This window comes from Suricata suricatta, chromosome 17, assembly GCF_006229205.1.
Source record: "Suricata suricatta isolate VVHF042 chromosome 17, meerkat_22Aug2017_6uvM2_HiC, whole genome shotgun sequence".
Taxonomy (NCBI): domain Eukaryota; kingdom Metazoa; phylum Chordata; class Mammalia; order Carnivora; family Herpestidae; genus Suricata; species Suricata suricatta.
In genome coordinates, this window is record NC_043716.1 from 6440296 (window position 1) to 6454980 (window position 14685).

The following is a 14685-nucleotide window of genomic DNA, read 5'->3' on the forward strand; positions in this document are numbered from 1 at the left end:
CATAGGTGGAGAGAATTGGGTACCTCTTGGCCACCTGCCATCGCTCTTTTTATTTAATTTATTTTATTATTTTATTTTATTTATTATTAATTTATTTTGAGAGAAAGGGTGGCAGAGGGGCAGAAAGAGGGAGGGAGATAGAGAGAGAAAGAGAGAAAATATTAAGCAGGCTTAGCTCGGAGCCCAATGCGGGGCTCGATCTCACCATCGTGATATCACAACCTGAGCCGGTATCAATAGCTGGACGCTTAGCCGACTGAGCCTCCGGGTGCCCCTGCTGTGACTCTATTCCAAGGTCTGGAAGGGCCAAAGCCGATCTAGTCGCCGCCTTATTCAATATTCCAGGGTTTGCTCCTCAAGGGCTCAAAGCATCTATGATATCATCACTACCACTTTCAACCCTTTAAGACCCTGCTCAGATTTAACCTTGCCCTTGAGGCCTCCCTCCCAGCTGAGACCCGTGTCTCCTTCTAGAGGCTGCTACATCGTGCCTGGTTGGCCAAGGCTGCCCAGTATGGCCCAACGCGAGGTCTGTCTTTCCTGGAAGCGGATTGCTCGCTCAGCCACCCCCCGCTCCTTCCGTTCCTGCCTCCACCACGTTCTCCTAAGAAGAAACGTGAGCTCCAGTGCATTACGACACATGTGTCTATGAAGGAGCAGCCTGGGATTTGGGGCTCCTGGGCCCTGTGCTTATCACTATACTGTGGTTCTCAAAGTGGAGTCCCCAGAGCAGCAGCAGCTGAACCCCATTCTGGAAGGTCCAAACCAGGAACTCTGGGGGTGGGCCCAGCTGGTGAAACAAAACCAAAACACAGAGAAAGTCCTGTGTTTTAACACCCTTCCAGGGGCCTCTGACACCTCAACGCATCTGAGGACCTCTCTCCTCTTTCACACCAAGTGTCCTGTTCTTGTAGCCACACACTGTAAGCTCTTGAATTTGAGCCCCACGTTGGGCTCAGTGCTGACAGCTCAGAGCCTGAAGCCTGCTTCCAATTCTGGGTCTCCCTCTCTCTCTCTCTCTCTCTCTCTCTCTCTCCTCTGCCCCTCTGCCACTGTGCTCTCTCGCAAAACTAAATAAATAAACATTACAAAAAAGAAATGCTGCTGTGGAGACTTAATGGTGATCGCCAACACTGAGCCCTTACTGAGTGCCAGATGGTGTGCCAATCCCATCTACCTGCACGGGATCCTGTTTGCAATGACCCTGTGAGGTAGGTAGCTTCACCACCTGCCTTTGACAGACGACACTGAGGACCAGAGGGGTGTGGGAGCGTGCTCTAAATTCTGTGTATTGCATGAAGAAGCGGGGATCTGAGCCCCAGGGGTCTGGTCCCAGAACCCAAGCTCTCCCCTGAAGTCTCCCCTTTTTGGTGCACGCTTATCGGATTGACTCTTACCACCAGGACCCTTCCATGTTCTGCAGGGAGGGACCGTCTAAAATGTCCAAAAGGGGAGAGCTGAATACGGAGCAGCTTTGGGGGAACAGTAAGGGCTTGGGTTCCTCCTAGAAAGGAAGGCATGCTTTCCCTGGGGACACAAAACTAGGTTCTCCAGTCCCCTTTAAATTCCCTCCTGAGAGATCCAGTTATCTGAACCTCCAATGCAGGGATGGCATAAATCGACGTGGTAGTGTTGGTTCTAGAAGCATCTGAACGTCTTGACTTCTGCCTCAGAAGGTGCAGCGTTCTGGGGATTTGGGGAGAAGGGCTTAGTGGCTGAAAGGAGAGAAGTGTCCACAGGTTAGGGCTCCACGGAGATGCTCTGGCCACCAGCAAGTGGCTGCATGGGGAAGCCAATCAGGAGATGCCCGTCCACTCTTGACTCCAAACAATCATGAGATTCTTTGCTTTCTTCCTTCCTTCCTTTCTTTCCTCCTTTTCTTCTTCCTTCTTTCCTTCGTTCTTTCTTTTCTTTTTTCTTTCTTTCTCTCTCTCTCTCTTTATTTTTGAGAGAAGGCACAAATAGGGGAGGGGCAGAGAGAGAGACGGAGACACAGAATGGGAAACAGGCTCCAGGCTCTGAGCTGTCAGCACAGAGCCCAACACGAGGCTCAAAGTCATGAGCCATGAGATCATGACCTGAGCCGAAGTCAGGTGCTTCACTGACTGAGCCACCCAGGCGCCCCCTGGGATTCTTGTCTATGTACGCTTCCTCTCCAGGACATGTGTGTGTGATTGCTCAGCACCTTGGGCAGGCTGCAGGCTACTCCTCGGAGTTCATGGTCCTTTTGTAACAGGGACTCTCTAGGAAGGGGGTACTAGGAGTCGCGCAGCAGAGAGCCCCTTGAGGATGCCATGCTATTTTGCAACCCAACCCTCCAAACAGTGGCATGGCCCAGCCCAGATTTAGAGACTCCCGGTTAGACCTCTGGGCTTCCCCCAATGAACAGCCTCCCCCACCACCCCTGCCCCGTCCCTTCTCACCCATCCCTCTTCAGGCAGCAGAGACCTTTCTAGAATGTCTTCGCTTTCACGTGACACCAGCACTGAAATCCCCCGTTCCAAATAAATGAGAAAGGGACCCCCTTCTGCCAGGTTTTGCTTAGTGCCCTGGCCACCCGAAGCCAGGATACAATTTCCAGGCGAGGTGGGGTGCATGTGTGTGTAATTGCTTCCTGAGAGGAAGACCACGAGAGCTTGCTGCAAATGAGGTGTTAATGATGAGCGCCCCAGGGTTTGTGACTGGAGAAAGTTCCATCTGGATGGACTACATTAAGCTGCTTCTCAGGGATGTGGCCCTTCAGAGAGTCCCTTCCCCTGTGGCTGGGGAGCAACCGGCAAGAGGAAGATAAACTAAGCCAAGCAGGGCGGACAGACCCCACCCTCTTCCCCCCGCCCTACATAACTGTAAGCCGGATGCTTGACCCACAGGGGTGGCTTGCAAATCTTGTGACCAGATCTACAGAGGGATTTCCTTTTAGGAAAAGAAGAACCTGGGGGGACTTTTTTTTAGTGGGTAAGCTGCTCTCAGCTCCCCCCCCCCCCCCGCCCCGGCTGGGCCCTGGATGAGGAATCAGGATACTTGGAGTTCAGTGTGAACTTGGAGGTTCACAGGAAACCATCACTTCAACAAAGTGCTGCAAGTTGTAAGAGTGGAAGATTTCTCATCTACATAATAGATGGGTTTTTGTTTGTGTTTTAATATGTATTTTTGAGAGAGAGAGAGAGAGAGAGAGAGACTGAGTGAGCGCAGTCAGATAGACAGAGAGAGAGGGAGACACAGAATGGGAAGGAGGCTCCAGGCTCTGAGCTGTCAGCACAGAGCCCAACACAGGGCTTGAACTCATGAACTGTGAGATCATGACCTGAGTCAAAGTCAGACGCTTAACCGACGGAGCCATCCAGGCGCCCCGAAAATAAGCCATTTTAATATAATTTTGCTATAGCCAAAATTTCTTAGAGGACAGAAAAGCACTTATTTTGACATAAAAATGACTGAATTCTCACATATTCAATGTGATATAAAAAGTTTTTTTGTTATATTTTCACTGCCATCCTAAGCTGAAAATACATGTTGGGGTAAAAAAAAATTTTTTAATATTTATTTATTTTTTATAGAGAGACAGAGAGAGACAAATCATGAGCAGGGAAGGGTGAGAGAGAGAGAGAGGGGGGGGAGAGGGAGAGAGAGAGAGAGGGAGAGAGAGAGGGGGAGAGAGGGAGAGAGGGGGGGGGAGAGAGGGAGACAGAGAGAGAGAATCCGAAGCAGGCTCCAGGCTCCGAGCTGTCAGCACAGAGCCCGACGCAGGGCTCGAACCCACGAACCGTAAGACCATGACCTGAGCCAAAGACGGACGCTTAATCGACTGAGCCCCCCAGGCGCCCCCAAAATAAGTTGACTAGTACCCATTCTACCTCATTTTAACCTTACAAAAACTCTCTCATGGAACAACTTAGGTCCATGTAGAACAGTATGACCAGGAGCTGGAGCCAAAAATTCCACCATGAATTTAATTCAACCTCTCCCTTTTAAAGATAGGACAATCAGCTAGATAGAAATGGCGCTAGTGAGAGCTTCCCCGGGGAGGTGAGACCCACTGGAGGTGTCAGAGAAGTGACAGTTTTGGCGATGTAGCTCTCTGTCTCCAAAACTTCACATTTACTGGTTCAAATTTGGAGTTCATTTCAACCAACCTACTTTGCCCAACTATCTTGTTAGAAGGCAAAGAGAAATTTCTAGAATGCTTGGTGGATGGGGCAAGTGGGAGATGTTAATGAGCTCTACATGCTCTCAGGTAAAGGCCTGATGTTCACCGCTGCTCGTCTACTTTCTGAGAAGGGATTTGGCTGCAGAATACAGGGGGTGAACACAATCGGATATGTTTCATTAAGACTGCGCCTCTGTCTTTTAATTAACTTCTTGTTCCTGTCTTTGGTGAAATATTAATTATTTTTTAATCATCGCTGGGATGCACTTTAAGGAGAAGCAGCTGGAATCATCCAACCTTAGTTTCATTATACAGATAGGTGTTATAATAATTAACTTAATTAGCTTGTCACTGCTTGCATAAAATATGACTGTCTTTGGAGAACAGATATTGCTTTGCTGGTCCAAGGTTAATTAAAAAATAGAGTGTGCATAAGGTCAGGTTAAATGGAGTTGTGGCACACTGGTGTCTAGCCAGCGGGACAAAGAATGTGTCCACAGGGGGCCAGCCATGACAGTTCTGACGCCATCCTTGGGGGAAAGCCATCATCAAGCCCAGTAGGCTACAGTTCACCTGCGGTGTTCTCTTCTTTCTATACATCCGGGGTTATTCCCAGTGGGGGGTGTCTCAAGCCTCCACGGGACAGACAGAGAAATCAATGAGATGCTTTCTTTAAGTGGAACATGGTTCTTTGTGGCCTCTTGAGACATGGGTGTACCTGAGGGCAAGATGGTTAGACCAGTAAAGAACGTTCTGTTGCTAATATTTACTGAATGTGTCTCACATGCCTGGTACTGAGCTACATGGCTTATGTGAATAACTCACTTACCTCACCACAATCCTATGTGGCAAACAGAATGATCCCTGTTGGAGGGCTGGGGAAACTGAGGCCCAGAGAGAGAAAGTAACGTGTCCACGTTTGCTCAGCTAGTTAGCGGCAGAGCCAGGATTTGAACTCAGGTAGTTTGTCTCCCAAGGCTAATTCTCAATAGCTGCTTTGGAATGGACTATTACTCTACTATGCCACCTCGTCATGATGTGAATGAAAATAAGTCGCGTTTTCTGGGGTTGGTTGTGGGGGAGGCGGGAAGCAAATTTTGTAAATTACGCTCACTCCTCCAGAAGTTAGATCCCTTGCAAGGAGAAATCTGATACTAAACCCAAGTATTCAATCCTAATTAACATGCTGGTGAGCTGGAAAGGGTTTGGAAGAAGAATTTTGTTCAGTCCCTGTCAATATGTGGGTGTGTTTAATGCATATAACTGTTTTCTTTTTGTTTTGTAATTATGCATCAGTCCATTAAAGTTTGACTGCACCACACTCTGTCACGCCTCCTGACAACTCATTTGTTGGAGTGAATGGGCTTTGTGGAGAAATTTATGGCTTTGGAGGCATTGAGATAAGAGCACACCGCATCCCTAGAAACGAGCTCAGCTAACAAGGGTCAAGCTGTGTGGAAAATATTGGAAATCTCAGCCTGGGACGTAACATCCCTGAAACGTTTACTGTGCTCTTCGGCGACTGGAAGGGAATTTCATGTTCAACAGATGCCTTATGGATGGAGTCGGGCTACGACTGACTCAGAAAATTTGTTCCATTTCTAGAAAATGATCCCAAAATCACTTGCTCTGATTCCTCATCCACTCCTCCTGGGTTTGATTTCACCTGATGGTTTACTGACTTTCTCAACTGGAATGACTTAAAACTGATTTTTAAACTCAGCTATTTGCTCAGTCCTGCGATTATTTTTCTTCAGGCTGTTATTAATTTCCCCTGAAGTGACGTGTGGTTTGGATGGGATCGTGGTGATGTGGTCTGTCATATATGAGGCTAAATGTAGCACAGAAGCTTGAGAATGAAGGAGAAGAGAACGTGAAAAAGAAATTTCAGTTACTATTGTCGTGGCTCGGAACCCATGTGTCGTATGCTGCTATTGTTTGAGTCATTACTGTCTTTTTTTTTTTTTTAATCTGCAAGATGAGAAGTAACATGGAAGTATGAGAAGCCATCATCGGGTTCATGTATATACAATCGAGAAGAAACAGTCAGGAAGTGTAATAGCGTGTATGGTATATGGCCCCTCACTATGGAAATAGCAGCGTCTAAATAAAGAAGCACCACAGGGAAAGCTGTATGGTGGAGGCAGCCTGGCCCTGAAAATCAGACACCCCGAGGCACTCTTTCCTTGAGCTGATCAGAGAGGGCAGATGGCAGAAAACAGGGGGCACCTGGAAGGTTGTCCTTGCAAGATGGATGGATTAACAAACCGACGAACACTCACCAATAATACTCTCCACCAATAAAAGGAATACACTGTCGCTATGCCCAATGGCATAAGTGGGTTTGAAAGGCCTCACGATGGGGTGCCTGGGTGGGGGGACTCTGTCAGTTGAGCATCTGACTCTTGATTTCTGCTCCAGTCATGATCTCACAATTCGTGGGATCAAGCCCCACGTCGGACTCTGTGCTGACAATGCGGAGCCTGCTTGGGATTCTCCCTCCTGCTCTCTCTCTGCCTGTCTCCTGCTTGCCCTCTGTCTTTCTCAGAATAAATAAACATTAAAAATAAATAAATTCATAAATAAAAACAATAGACCTCATGGTGAGTGAAAGAAGCCAATCTCAAAAATGACATGCTATAGAATTCTGTTTACATGATATTCCAAGAAAGCCAAAAGTCCATGATGAAAGACTGTAGTTGCCAATGAGTAGGGTTGAGGTGAGGGTCTAACTGGCTAAGAGGGGCAGCATGAAGGAGCTTTGTGAGAGGACACAATTATTCCATATCATTCGTGCAGCGTTGCTTATATAAATCTTTACTTACTCATAGCATTGTACACACACACGTACAAACTTATGGTAACTTGAAAAACAAGTATTGAGAGGTCTTAGAATTTTAACTAAACAGTTTCCACATTTCTATTCTAACATTGGTTTAAAACAGTTTTCACAAAGGGGCACCTGGGTGGCTCAGTCGGTCAAGTGTCCAACGCTTGGTTTTGGCTCGGGTCATGGTCTCGCGAATTGTTGGTTCGAGTCCTGCATCTGTCTCTGGGATGACAGTGCAGAGCCTGCTCGGGATTCTCTCTCCCTCTCTCTCTGCCCTTCCCCTGCTCTCTTGCTCTAAACAAAGATAAATAAATAAATAAATAAACTTTAAAAATATTAGAAAACCAGTTTTCACAAGGTGTATTGTTTCTTTCACTTTAAATGGGTGTCATATTACTTTGCATCTAAGAGTTGTCCTGGGTTTACCACCAATAAAAAAGGCTAGAAGGCTTACAGGGTGTGCTAGTTCCGTGGGGGAGCCCCGTCAACGGAGCCTCAGGATAGGCACGCAGGCCAAGTGTCGGCTGGAAGACACACTAATCGTAAGGGAGCACCCCTAAATGCGTCAGCCCATCGTTCCGCAAACCATGCCTCCATTGTGCGAACACTGACGGCGCAAAGGGGTGGGTACATATGTGGTCCTCCCACTGGGGAGTTCAGTGATGTCAAGTAATGGGGGCTTCTCAAACGGGGACACAGGCATGGAACCTCAGTCATGGGGGCTTCCAGAAGAGCAGGAAGTAGTGGGTGGATTGGGGTCTAGGAGGCCTCCGTAGACTGCCTTAGTTGGAGCTGGTGAGTCTTGCCTCTGTATTCTACCACGAATTGAAATTCAGCAAGCACAGATCTACTACTTCCTGTCTCATTGCTAACTAGTTTATTCCTTCCTTCTGATTCTTCAAAGCCTTTATCTACCTGGTAGGTTTTATTCACTCCTAGGGGCTGCTTTCTTATGGCTTCAGCCACCGACTACAATTATATCTCAGCTCTGCTATCACAAATAACTGCCTATTTCCTGATGCAGTGAATGGGGCCCGGCTCATATTTTTGGGTCCGTCTCCATCCCACACTGCTGGCCAACTCTTGAATTGGCTGCATTCAGTTCCAGGACCAGCTCCAGGAACAATTAGCTGTCAGTAAGTGTGGGCCTAGCTCACCTGGCCTATCTCACGGAACAGCTTCATTCGGGAGAGACTGTGAGCCTGAAGGCATTCTGATGGTCCTGTCTAGTACAGTACCCCACAGTGAGCAAACCACCCAGGACAGAACACGACACAACGCTAAATTTTGTTTAAGAGGCGATGTTTACATGCCAAGAACTATAAAGGTTCTGGGAGTTTATCCTAGTCACAAGCTATTAAGCTAACCTATTACTATTTCCTGGATGTTGGCAGAAGCCATGAGTTGGAGACAGATTGGTCTGGGTCAGAGACAAAAGCCTTTAATAGGGCCCCACAGGTTTCAGGAGCTCCAAGCCGGGGCAGTTCCCGGGGACGCTCATGTCTCACTGGGGGGCGATGTGGATCAGCTGGATGGATGCCTTGCAAACAGGGGGTTGCATTAAAGAAGAGGAACCCTGGGCTTGGGGACTCAGTGTTTGGCTAGTGGGTGGTAAACAGACCTGGTCCATGGCTAAGAGCACACGGTACCTCATCCCTGAAGGTTGGATGCTGCAAACACAACCCCAAGAAACGGACCAGGCAGACAGGGCTCAGGATCTTGCATTCTTGGTATCCACCTCCCTCTGGAACACATCTGTTTTGGCCAACCTATTAGACTCTACTTACCACTGTGGCCACAGGCTAGCAGGAGCCAGATTCTTCAGGAAGAAGGCTTATTCTTGGGGTACCAAGCAGAGGCCAAGAGAGGCGGCCGTGGCTCACTGAAGAGCCCAGTGAGAGCAGGCACAGCCCAAGGGCCCCCCACTGTGGGGCAGTTACTGCGCCGCACATATGCTGCTGAGCACACTGGGTCCCATTTCCAACCTGGGGCCTCAGCCTTGATCTCCGGCCAATCCATCCATATCAACGGGAACCCGAGAAAAAAACTTCACAACCGTTTCCTCCTTCGTCTTTGGCCAAACCCCAGTCCTTTCTCTTATGGGTGGTCTATCAGTCTTTTATGCGATCAACTTGGGGGTTCAAGGTACAGAGATCCTCTTCCTATTCTGGAAGACGGGCCACTTTCCTGAGGCTGGTCCCCACAGGGCATCTGTGAAAGCCAGACTGATAAGACCTTCTTTTGGGGACCAGGTAGTATGTCATGTGACTGATTTCCACAGCTCTGCGAGGGCGATGATTTTCTTATCCACATTTTGTTTATTTATTTATTTTGAAAAGAGAGCAAGCTGGGTAGGGGCAGAGAGAGGAGGGAGAGAATCTCAAGCAGGCTCCATGCTGTCAGCACAGAGCCCAACGTGGGGCCCAAACCCACAAACTGTGAGATCATGACTTGAGCCAAAAATCAAGAGTTGGATGCTGAACCTACTAACCACATCGGCGCCCCCCCACCCCCCCCCCCCCCGCCACATCCACATTACATTTTATACCTGGGGCAACTGATACTTACAGAGGCTAAGAAATTTCTTAAGGTCACATAATCAGTAAGCGTTGAGGCCAAGTTTTGAGCCCAGTGCTAGAAGGTGACCAACCTTTCAGTGTCCCCCTTGTATGTTCTTGGGTGTGGACAGGCTTGGGTCCCTCAGTACATTCCTGCTGTCAGCCACATGGAGCAGCAGGGCCATGGTGCGGGAAGGGGAAGGGGGGAAGAGCTAGAATCTAGGCCCCTCTCTCTACTTCCCATAGTCATTGGGATATCCAGATGTACACGAGGGTGCTTTCCAGTCAGTCCAGAGAGAGAAGAGATCACAGCTATTTGCTCTCAAATCCCCACAAATACAGACCCTGGTGACTACAGGGCTCCGCGCTCCCTGGGCCATCAGACCACACACTTTAATTTCTGGGGGCCAGACGGATTTTCTTGTGATGTGTGTCAATTCTCAATATGTTGGGAAGGGTGCGGAGGGCTCACTGGACTCAGCAGAGTCCTAGGACTGACGCACGAACAGCCAGCAGAGACCAGAGGCTTGTATTCATGCCTGATTATTCCTTGCTGGCCTCAGGGTGACGCAGAGCCCCATGAAGACAAAAGGGGTGTTAGGTGACAGTCCTCCAGAGTCGTGGGGGGGCCCAGGTACGGGGCATGTGGCGGAACTGTTCTTGCACTGACTCTTCACTTGCACTGAACATCAGAGGGGTTCTTAGGAACGCCAAGCGCCCAGCAGCTGGAATAATTTTGCATCCTGGAGACATGCCCAGGCCTGCCTCCTGGGACGGAGGGCTGGGCTGGGAGCCATAACGAGAAGCAAATCTCCCCGGATCGGGGCACACGATGTGAGGAAAAGCTCTGACAGTAGACAAGATAAGCCGGCCGAAGGGAAGCAGGGCAGCTGACCACCATGCTGGCGGGGCGTCTGTTAGAACCAGCCCTCCTTCCCCATCGCTCACACCGCGTTCCTTACTGTCTGCTGGTGGCCGGGAGCAGTGGCCAAAGCCCGGGGCCACGACTCTAGGGAGGTGATCGCTGGGGAGCAGGGATTCGGGACAGGGACATCTGGAGGGGACCTCCAATTAAGTCCGCCTCAGTCTGGGGGGCCGGACAGACCCATCAGGGACCCACGTCACCACAACACACACGACTGTTTTCAAAGCAGTCTGACGTACTTTGCACTCCTAAGTTGTCAAATAACTCCCCTTCCGGTATTAAAACTTGTTTAAACAAACAAAATACCTATAGTCTCAGAGATAACAGCTGCTCACGTTCGGGCATGTGTCTTTCCAGTATTATGACTGCACACCCATATACAGATAAAAATAGGATCGAACTCCAGGGGCACCTGCGTGGCTCCGTTGGTTAAGCGTCGGACTTCAATTCAAGTCCTGATTGCATGATTTGTGAGTTTAAGCTCTACACTGGGCTCTCTGCTGACAGCCTGCTTTGGGTCCTCGGTCCCCCACCCCTCTGCGTCTCCCCTAATCGAGCTCGTGTTCGTTCTCTCTCTCAAAAACAAAACAAAAGGAAACAAAACAGATAAGGGCGCCTGGGTGGCTCAATTGATTGAGCGTCCGACTCCAGCTCAGGTCATGATCTCACAGTTCGTGGGTTCAAGCCCCGTGTTGGGCTCTGTGCTGACAGCTCAGAGCCTAGAGCCTGCTTCAGATTCTGTGTCTCCCCTTCTCTCTGCCCCTCCCCTGCTTGCACTCTGTCTCTCTCTCTCTCTCCAAAATAAACATTAAAAAAACCTACAAAATAAAATTAACATATAGGCAACACGTAAGACTGCCTTAGTTCCAGGATACCGCACGGGGACTGGACAGCTCTGATGTGCTGCGCCCACCACCAGGGACCGACTACTTGTCACCGAGCAAGTGACACCACTGACCATGTTCTCCGTGACATACTTGCTCATGCCATAACTGCAAGCCTGGACTTCCCTCTCCCCCTCCCCCGTCCTGCCCACCCCTCATCTGGCAACCCCCAGATTTCTGTATTTGTGGGTCTGTTTACGCTTTTGTTTTGTTGTTCACGTTCCAAAAGTCAGTGGAATCACATGGGGACTGTTTTTCTCTGACTGCTTTCACCTAGCACTGTGCCTCCTAGGCCCCCCGGCGTTGTCGCAAATGGCAAGACCTCACTCTTCTTCATGAACAAGTAATAGTCCCTGTAGATAATATAGAAACATAATTCCATTTATATATTTAAATATGTACTTTTATCAACATAAATACTTTCATGTTACATATAAATGTATATATCGCATCTTCTTTATCCATCCATTTGCACAGAATTCCATTGTGTGTGTGACCACTTTTTAAAACCATTTTTCCAAAAAACGTAATTAACTAATTCATTCAAACCATTTCTCTGAAGTTCAAAATTCAAACTCTTTCCAGTTTGACATGACTGTAACAATGATTCGGTGAACTTTTTAAAAAAATGTTTTCTATTTTTATTTATTTTTGAGAGACAGAGAGAGAGAGAGAGCACGAGCAAGGGAGGGGCAGAGAGAGAGGGAGACACAGAATCTGAAACAGGCTCCAGGCTCTGAGCTGTCAGCACAGAGCCCAATGTCGGGCTTGAATCCACGAAACACGAGATCATGACCTGAGCCGAAGTCGGATGCTCAACTGACTGAGCCACCCAGGTGCCTGTATAATTTACTTTCTAAGGACACTTAAGCTTTGGCACATTTGGAACTTATTTAGGGTGTGGTATGGGTTTGGTATTTATATTTACTTTTTAAGCAGGTTAGCCAGCTTACCCCTAATCATTTGTTGAATTATTTATTTATTTACTGATTAAAAAAAAATTTTAACAGAATTTATCAAATATTACATACATGTACACACACACACACACTTGGGTCTGCTATTATACTTCCTTTTTTAAAAATGTTTTATTTATTTTTAATACAGAGAGAGACAGAGCATGAGAGGGGGAGGGTCAGAGAGAGAAGGAGACACAGAACCAGAAGCAGGCTCCAGGCTCTGAGCTAGCTGTCAGCACAGAGCCTGATGCGGGGCTCGAACCCATGAATGGGAGATCTGACCTGAGCCGAAGTGGGAGGCTTAACCAACTGAGCCACCCAGGTGCCCCTATACTTCCTATTCTAAATTTTTTAAAATGTTTATTTTTTTGAGAGAGAAAGAGAGAGACAGGGTGCAAGCCGGGTAGGGGCAGAGAGTAAGAGGGAGACAGTAAATCAGAAACAGGCTCCAGGCTCTGAGCTGTCAGCACAGAGCCCTATGTGGGGCTTAAACTCACAAACTATGAGATCATGACCTGAACCAAAGTTGGACACTTAACCAACTAACTGAGCCACCCAGGTGCCTCTGGAAATAGGGTACATCTTTTCATGTATTTTCATTATTATATGTCTCTTAGTAAAGATTTTCAGTTGACTTCTTGATATAGACCCTGAATATAGCTAATAAGTTTCACTCCCCCTTTGCCAAAAATGTGGTTAAATTTTTATCCTTAAGATAATGAAGGGGCTGTGGCTTCTGGGGCAGGGGTGACTTGGGCTGTGAACCACAGAAGAAATCACATCTTCTGGACCGGGGCACGAGATATGATATTTTAATCTTTTTATCATTGTTGTGAAGGAGATCTTTAGATAGCACTTTATTTAGAACCAAATATTGGGGCTCTATAGACAAGGCAAAATTTCTGAGCATTGATGTTGTAATTAGCTATTCTTTGTGATCTTACACTATTATATGTGGGTTGGAGATCTTGGGCTTTGTAGAGAGACTCATTTATTTGCAAGAAATGCATGTCGGTATTTAGACGGTTTCCTTCTTTTTGTCTTGTAGAGCCAAAGACAGACCTGGGGTAAATCCCAACTGTACCACCTACTTGCTCAAATCTTCTGCAATTTACCCAATTTCTGAGGCTCAGATTCCTCGCTTGTAAAAAGGGATAATGATACCTACTTTACAAGGATCTTCTGAGGATTAAGCAAGACTTTGCCTATAGAGCACATAACCCAGTACCTGGCACATACAACGGCTGTTAGTTCTCGTCTGATTGCCGTGGGCTGGAACTCCCAGAACCTCACATATTAACCATAATGGTGGGCATCAGGCTTTAATGGCCATACTTTCATTGCTAAATAGCAATACCAGGCCCTCTTCATGACGATGTTGATGATGATGATGATGGTCATGATGACTAACATTTATGAAGCATCTGTGCCCCATTCAGCACATACGACATGAAGATAATTATGGGAAATTGCCCCCAACATCTTGCAAACTTGCTCCTAATCCTATTGCTTTTACTCATTTATTCCATCATTCAATCGATTCATTTACCAATCATTTGTTGATCATGCATCGAAGCGCTCACGTAATATGCGTTAGTCCTTAGCATGGTCATTTCGGACGGATGTCAGTTACGTGATGAAGAGGGAGGAAGCAGAAAAACAGATGATGGAAGACGGTTGCATCTATGCTCCATAGGTAAGAGCCACACACATGCATATATTGTACTGCTGCTCCTTACCATGATTTCCCCATCCATTCTGTATGCACTACGTGTCCTCACCGAAAGTAAAGAATGAGGGGCAGGGCGTGTGATGGGACAATGGGGTGGCCTTCCTCTGGTGAAAGATCACTCATTCAACCATCATTTACTCGATGCTAATAATCAAAAGGTGAATCAGTTGGGGGCCTTGCCCTTGAGTTGTTCATAGCTGAGAAAAACAGATGTGAAGGAGCATTCTACCAGAACAATACACGCATGTTAGGAGACCATAGAGAGAGACACGCTTGTAAAAGGAAGCAGGGGACTAGACAGCCCCTTGTGGGACAGGAAGGAGGTGGGTTGTCGAAATGGCAGGAGCTGGCATGGGGCTGCGTCAGGATGCCAGGCGGGTAAGAGAGAACAAACGTAAAATCGGTAGGAACAGCTCATTCAAAGGCACAGAGGCACAATGGAGCCATCAGCTCAACTTGCTTGGTAGCCTGCTCTTCTCCAGGGAGGGGAGTGGCCAGAAGGTGGGCTTTCTGAGCAGAGTTGATTTGGTCAAAGTCTACAAATCAGAGCTTTGCTTGGATGACTTAATGAGGTCAGCCCCGTAAAAAAGGGAAACCACTGTGCCTTGGTAATGGTCATTGCCATGGTAGTTACTGGAGCAAAACAAACA